General features: G+C 34.6%; 1 pseudogene; it reads right to left on the minus strand.

Moving 5' to 3' along the window:
- LOC120199417 lies at positions 1 to 1129 on the minus strand (annotated as a pseudogene).
- Between the last annotated feature and the right edge of the window lie 6609 nt (positions 1130 to 7738).

Consider the following 7738-nt stretch of genomic DNA (forward strand, 5'->3'; position numbering starts at 1 on the left):
TCAATTGTTTGATACATTGGGTGTGCCCTGGTTTTTTCCAGCACACTTTAGTATACAACGTGATTGTACATTAGAAAAAATATATATATATAATCCATAATATTTCTACATTTTTTTTGTATAATATACAAAATGCCTCCATTCATCATAGTTTGTTTGAGTTCTTTCCTTCTGATTTAAGCTGTTGAATCCTCTGGAGTAGCCTTCTCCGGTGGTCGTGTATCTTCCGAAGACCGTATCCCAATATAGTGGCGGAGTATATGCCGTGTGTGATGATCGGCACAAGAATGTTGTTTTTCTGCCCAAGGTTGCAGCAGCATTTGAGAATCCCAAGTTAGTTTAGTTCTTATAAAAATGGTTTAGTTGAATCTTCCAACTACTTCAATAATGCAACAACAATGTTACCTCGATCCATTCGAATCCCAGCTGGTAAAGGGCCAATAATCCTTCCAAAAGGGGAGAGTAGATCTTTTTCATTTGTCTCCTCTCATACCAGGCTGCACCACGTTTGCCAAAAAGCAGTTAAGTGATGTTGCTTACAGTTACACTCGGTTATGGCGGTGCATCCGAAACCAATTCGGTGCCTCTCAAGAACATATCAGCCAATTCTCCCTAAACAATTTTCAGACAGAAGCGATTTTGTATTAGTTCAACATAAAAAAAAAACAAACAAGTATGCATAGCAAGCTTCCTCATAATATTATAGCAGAACATACAACTTCTAGCGTACGTACCGGATCTCCCGGATAGAAAAACTTTCAAGAATTTTCCATATAGTTAGGAGAAGTTCTCAAGATGACAAACCCCAGTTTGAAAAACTTTAAAGAATTTTCATATAGCTAGGGAAAGTTATCAAGATGATAAACCAGAACAGCAGTCCTGTAGAAAAGCTCCTCCCCAACTGAGCTTGCTTGCAGCAACTATAAGTATGAACTGCGAAATTCGTGCAAAGTGAAACCGGTTTATCGTCATTGCTCCATTAAAGACGAAGCATGTGAAAGGGGATATCTCAGCAGTAAATACATTCAAGGTGATTTACCTGCCAAGGGGACATTCCATAAAAGAAGCTCCTTAATTCCTCATACTCCACATCTCTTACCGCACCAGCATGAGGAGACAGTTCACTACTTCATCCCGTGACCACGCAAGTTCATCAAAATATAAACACAAGCTGAAAATGCATGTAATTTGATTCTTTAGTTCCTAGAAATCCGATCTGAACTAATTCTACATTCTTTCTAAGCATAGACCCAGATATATTATCTTTACCAAGATTTCAATGACATAAAGAAAGAACATGATCATCTTCGTTGTGATTCGATAATCAATTACGTAGAAAACGAATTATAAAGTGACAAGCAAATAGTGAACATACATCTAACATGAAAAAAAGGGCCATGATTGGAGGATCTGCATAACCAAGTCATTCAAGAATGACATCTAATGAAGGGTGAAAACCTCCCATGGAGTCGGTTCCAGTAATTGAACATATAAACCTCCCAGCTAGAGCCATTGCTCCATATACCCCTAAACAAACATACAAAGCAAAACAAACATCAGGAGTCCTAATCCAAACTGTTTATTGCTACTAAGTTTTCTGTTTACCTAAACAAGAGCACCAATAAAGACTCATAACTCACAAAATTGAGTAGTTGATAAATATGCTTTAAATAGTTACAAATTTGAAGAACAGTCGCCATATTTGACATCTGCCTCTCTTCTCATTAAAGAAAAAGTGTAACACGTATTAATTGAAACTGAAACTCAAAATCATTTTATGATTAGCTTTTAAAGGGGGGAAAACAAGAAAGGTCCACTTTTGCTACTCTGCCAAGGCCAAGAGCCGTTAGCTTTAACACAAAATTTCCCTCTTTCCTGTTTCCAGCGGTTTTGAAGACAAGACCTTTCAAATGCAAGTTTTTTTTTTGAAGTTAATACCTTTTTTGAAATGCCTAAGGAATATACATATAAAAATGTTGAGACTTCAATCAAATATTTGCACAACTTTTTCCTCAAAATCCATCATTTCGGAACAAAGAAGGCTTTTTTTTAAAGCTAAACTCGGAAATTAAAAATTAAAAAAGTTACCAACTCCTTATCTGAGTCTAACAACAGCACCGATTTTATCCCAAACAGGAAAATCTTCAGTAAAGCTCTGATCCAGTGTGGTAACACCCGAGGAACTTCCGGTAAAGCTCTCCTTTTCTTTAATCGCAACTTCACCACTCCTTTCCACGAACGCCTTTACGCAGCGTATCCGACCTTCTCTTCCTCGAGCCAAATTTACAATGAATTTAATGTAGGAAGTAGTTTGCTGATTAGTTGAATCTGATATGAAGTTTGTTAGTTTGTTAGATATCATTCAGTATCCTTCTCGTATATATAAGGACTTTTAATATATATGAATAAGATGGGGAATTATTTACTTCTTGGGCTTTAATTCAACATGGTATCAAATGTCATATCTGGGCCTCTTTTTTGGGTAATTTCTCTCTCTCGATTCTCATCACGTTTATCACGCTCATCACGAATTCTAGGGTTTGTTTTCTCCATTTTTTCCCTTTCTCCTTGTTTTGTTTCTTCTTTATGGAGACTGTCGTGCTTGACTTCAATCATCTCCTCCTCTTGAGAATGTGTTCTCTCAACCGCATCAATGTTATCCCTCGATCTCAACAAATGCTCCTTTGTCATCTTATGTTCCACCTTTACCACCTACAAGACAGTCATCTCGTGCGTCTAAAAGGCCTGCTTGGTTACATGACTTCATATGCTCTTATCAATCTGTTTCTGCCCTAGTCCTGTATCCCATAAATGATCATATTTCATATAATCATCTTCCCCCTCACACTTAATCATTTATTGCCTCCACTTCCACTCTACTTGAACCAACTTCTTATTCAAAAGCTGTTAATTAGCTTGGGTCAAAGCTATGGAAGAGGAAATGCAAGCCTTGGAAGCTAATGGGACTCGGTCCGTTGTTCCTTTACCTCCGGGGAAGGTGTCCATCGGTTGTAAATGGGTTTACAGAATCAAGTACAAAGTTGATGGTTCTATTGAGCGTTTCAAAGCTCGCCTTGTTGCCAAGGGCTATAGTAAAAAAAAGGGATAGACTTTGTAGATATTTTTTTCCCGGTTGCTAAACTAGTTACTGTGCGTTTGGTTCTTGCCCTTGCTGCCTCTTTTAATTGGCCATTGTTTCAAGGAAGCCAGTAACTGGTTTTTGTATCAAGCTGGGAGAATACTTGATTTCATGGAAGTCCAAAAAAACAGTCTACCATTGCAAGGTCCTCTGTAGAGGCCGAATATAGAAGCATGGCGAACACTACAGCAGAAAAAGTTTGGTTGCAAGGACTGCTATGTGAGCTTGGGATTGAAACTAGACAAGCAGCCATGTTATATAGTGATAGCAAGGATGCATTGCAGATTGCAGCAGATCCTGTCTTTCACGATCGAACTAAGATCTATTGTTACTTCATCAGAGAAAAGATTCAAGAAGGATTGATCAAAACTGAACACGTAAGTTCTGCTGAGCAGCTTGCGGACGTCTTAACTAAAGCGCTTGGAGTTCAACAACACAGCAGGCTGGTGTCCAAGTTGGGGACCAACTTGAGGGGGAGTGTAGAAAGTAGTTAGCTGATTAGTTGAATCTGTTATAAAGTTTGTTAGATATCATTCAATATCCTTCTTGTATATATAAGGACCTTCGCACATATGTTATGAATAAGATGAGGAATTATTTACTTCTTGGGCCTTAATTCAACATTTAAATTTATATATTTACACTCGATTTAAATTTTAAGTTTGTCAATTTAAAAAATTGTAAACAATAAAAAATCCTAAAATCCGATTGAATCAATCGTCATTTTCATACCATTCAATTTTACTTTTAAAACCGCAAAGTACGATTTATTTCATCTTTTATTAAAAAACTGAGACAAACAAAACAGAATAAACCTTACTCTACGACTTAGGGAAACTAATATGTTTGTCGGATTTAATCAACTATTTTCTAAAATTTACATAATTATAAAATTTATCATCATTTCTATTTTGATCATTAAAATTTAAACTTTTTAATCTAATCACTTAACTCTTAAATTGTTCATATTTTAATCATTATATCATCAAATCATAAAGGTATAATAGCACAACTTTTTTTTTTGGCTATGATGTGAATTTTTATTATTATTTATATCATATAAGATAAAAAAATTAAAATAATTCAATTTAATATAAATCTCGAATTTCAAACTCTAATTCCTAATCTCCAAATTCACATCCTCGCGGTCGTTGGCCTTACCTCATTGGCTGCATTGTTCCCTTTGACCTTCTCTTGTAAGCAGTGGTGGAACTTGATGATAGAGTTTGGGACACCAACTTAAAACTTTTTAAAAAATTCAGAGGTTTAAATTAAAAAAAAAGTAAATTTTGAAGAGTTTAGTTTATAATTTTAAAAAAATTAGGGTCTAACTAAAATTTTTGAAAATTTGATAGACTTAATGAGAATTTTTAAATTTATGGGAGAGAAATTAATTAAGAACATTAAAAAAATATTAAAGTTTAGTTTGAATTTCTAAAAAATTAAGGGATCTAACTTAATTTTTTTTAAATTTTAAGAGTCTAAATCATAATTTTTAAAATTTTGAGGGGCCATAGTCCCACTAATCTCTCTTTAGTTCCACCACTGCTTGCAAGCCCTTTGTATCTCTGCAAGCAAATTGTGAGTTTGTTTTATCGATTCTTATTCTTCTAAACCCAAAAATATTAGTCCCAATAATGAAATTGAGAAAGTGAATTTTTAATATTGATTTAATAAAGATAATTTGATTAATATTATCCTTTTGATATGTCGATTAACAGTATATTTTGATGTGCTGCGTCCAATGTGGCCTTATTTAATTATTATCTAATTTAAAATAATTTTTTAATAAGTAAAATATTAATAATTATAATACATAATTCAACAACTTCTTTTTATAATTTAACTTACAGAATTAATTATTTCTTATTTAAATTATGTACTACACAAAATTCACATTCATGTTTTTATGAGAGAACCTATAGCTTAATATAGTTTTATACTATAGATTATTATTTAAAATAATATGTATTAGTTTTTTCATTAATTTGAAAAGTAGTATTTGTTTGAAAGTCTCTCAATAATTTGACAATTAACTTTCAGATATCTTTATAGATGTCATACTCGAACCCATAATCTATAGAGATAACGACAATTTCTTTAACTACTGTGATCATTTGACTCGTACAAAAAATATACGATATATTAATTGAAAATATATATTTTTAAAATAATAATAAATGATTGTAAAGGAAAAATAATAGTGTTTGGATATAAATATTAAATAGTATTTATTATTATTATTTTTAAAGATAAATAATTAAAAATATATGGTAATATTTTTATTTTTTATCAATTAAATTAAGGGTAAACTACATAAATAGTCACCAAATGTTTAGGGGGCTTGCATTTTGGTCACCAACTTTTTAAACTTGCATATAGTCACTGAACTTTTAGTTCGTTTTCAGTAAGGTCGCTGATGAAACCTCCCGCTAGTTTTATCTGATGTGGCACGTTACCTCCCATAAGTCCTTCTTTAAAATATGTGTTTAGTGATTCAGTCGATTGAAACACACCTTCCAAAAAGAATGTATCGTGTGAATTACGTGCAGGATGTTGCTGCGGGTGGAACAATGCATCAAAGTTCCAAAAGCTACATGCGTAAAAAATACAATAAAAAATTAATCTCGAATCCGTTGATGGATAAAAATGTAAATGGACAAAATATTAAAGAAAAAAAAGCATCTCAACAGCATGACGTAAATTGTGGTGATGCCAAGTAAAGCAAAAGGCTATAAAACTAGTTATGTAAAATCTGAATGCACGTGAAAGACAAAGCTCCAAACTCAACCCATCTGAAGAATTGTTGTTTCACCTGAAAATAAAATGAGGCTCACAATTGTTTTCTCAATTTAGACCATGCATGCTTAGGCAGAAAAATTTAAGGCATCGATCAACATAATGGCATCGTAAAAGGTAAAAGGCAACTCCCTAGGATAATTATTTGCATCAGAATATAATGGATAGCTTTCTTTCGTGTAAAAATTTTAGTTTTTGAAACATTCATATAAAGGCGGCATAAAGAATAATAGTGACGTCCTTTTCGTACCAAAAGAAAGAAGGGTTAACGGAGGCAACTAGGGATGGCAAACTGGCGGGTCGGGTTCGGATACCCCTTCCCCCATCCCCATACCCATCTAATATTTTTCAATCCACCACCCGCCCACCACCCATGATGGGTAAAAAATTTCAAATCCACACCCACCCACGCGGGTACATTCTTAAATCCATCCCCACACCCACTATCCAACTAGAGATATACCCAGCTATACCCGCTTGACAGCAAACTTAAGTTATACATAAGCAACAAACACATAAATAAAACTAGTACTTACTCATTTTGCCCTAAACTGATATCAAGTAGTCTAAGCTTCATTACAATCCGAATTTCAGTACATTTCCACAATTTTGATAAGTTTCGAACTGTTCCAACCAGTATCAATGCATGCAGATTGATATAAGATTTTGACATTTTAACTAAAAAATGAGTATTTTATTATGCAATCCCTTCCAATATCCTAAGACAATGAATTCTTTATACCAAAAACACCACAAAATCCAACATCATTTGAAGATCGGCAGAAACTTGATAGTAACATATGAAATTGAGAAATGCGTAGAACCCAGACTGCCTTTAAAGATCGGCGCAGTAATGAAAATGACAGGTTTGAAAGGAAAAAAATTATGCATAAACTTAACTTATCCCTAATATTTGGTTAAATAACAAGTTATATCTTATACAATATTAAGATTTATAAATTAGTCTATAAAATTACACCTAAATTCATAATGTCCAAAATGTAATGGATATTTAGCTGGGCGGGCGGATGTAGGGTGGGCGGATGCGGGGCGGGTAAGGTGTCAAACCCATTACCCGCCACTACCCGCGACGGGTACCACTTTCTAAATCCATACCCGCCCACTACCCACTAAAATTATACCCATCCCCGCCCCAATTGGAACGGGTGCGGTGCGAAATCCACGAAATTGTACCCGTTTGCCATCCCTAGAGGCAACGTGTCACAACTAATGGGAGGTACGTCAGAGACCTGATTGAGAACGAACTAAAAGTTTGGTGATTGTATTGTAATTTTTTAAAGTTAGGTGACCAAAATGCAATATATCTAATTTTGGTGACTATTTATGTAGTTTACGCTTAAATTAATATTAGATTACTTCACGACATTAACACAAATTTAAAAAACAATCCGTCGGTTGATAGTGCATCCTACATATTCTAACTTTCCCACGTCAAACACGTGCCCCTTCACCATTGCTGACAACTAAAGTTAAAATACACGCATACGGTGCACGTTAGCATCCGCCTGGGTCCCACGCGTGACGTCCTCGACTTCCCGTTAACCTAGCATTGATCCGATGTAGGCACGACCACCATTTCATCACCACGTGGCAAACGTCAAAGAATCGACACCACGAGGAAGTTCCCGGAAGCGCTAGCATCTAGAAATATCTGATCAGTGGAAAGTCTACGGCGTATAAAACATAAGATCTGGTACGGTCTACGTAACACGCACGGCGTTACTTCAAAAAATAAAAAATCTAGCTTCATATATATATATATATATATATACACCTCGG

This window comes from Hibiscus syriacus, unplaced genomic scaffold, assembly GCF_006381635.1.
Source record: "Hibiscus syriacus cultivar Baekdansim isolate YM2019G1 unplaced genomic scaffold, ASM638163v2 tig00005459_pilon, whole genome shotgun sequence".
Taxonomy (NCBI): Eukaryota; Viridiplantae; Streptophyta; class Magnoliopsida; order Malvales; family Malvaceae; genus Hibiscus; species Hibiscus syriacus.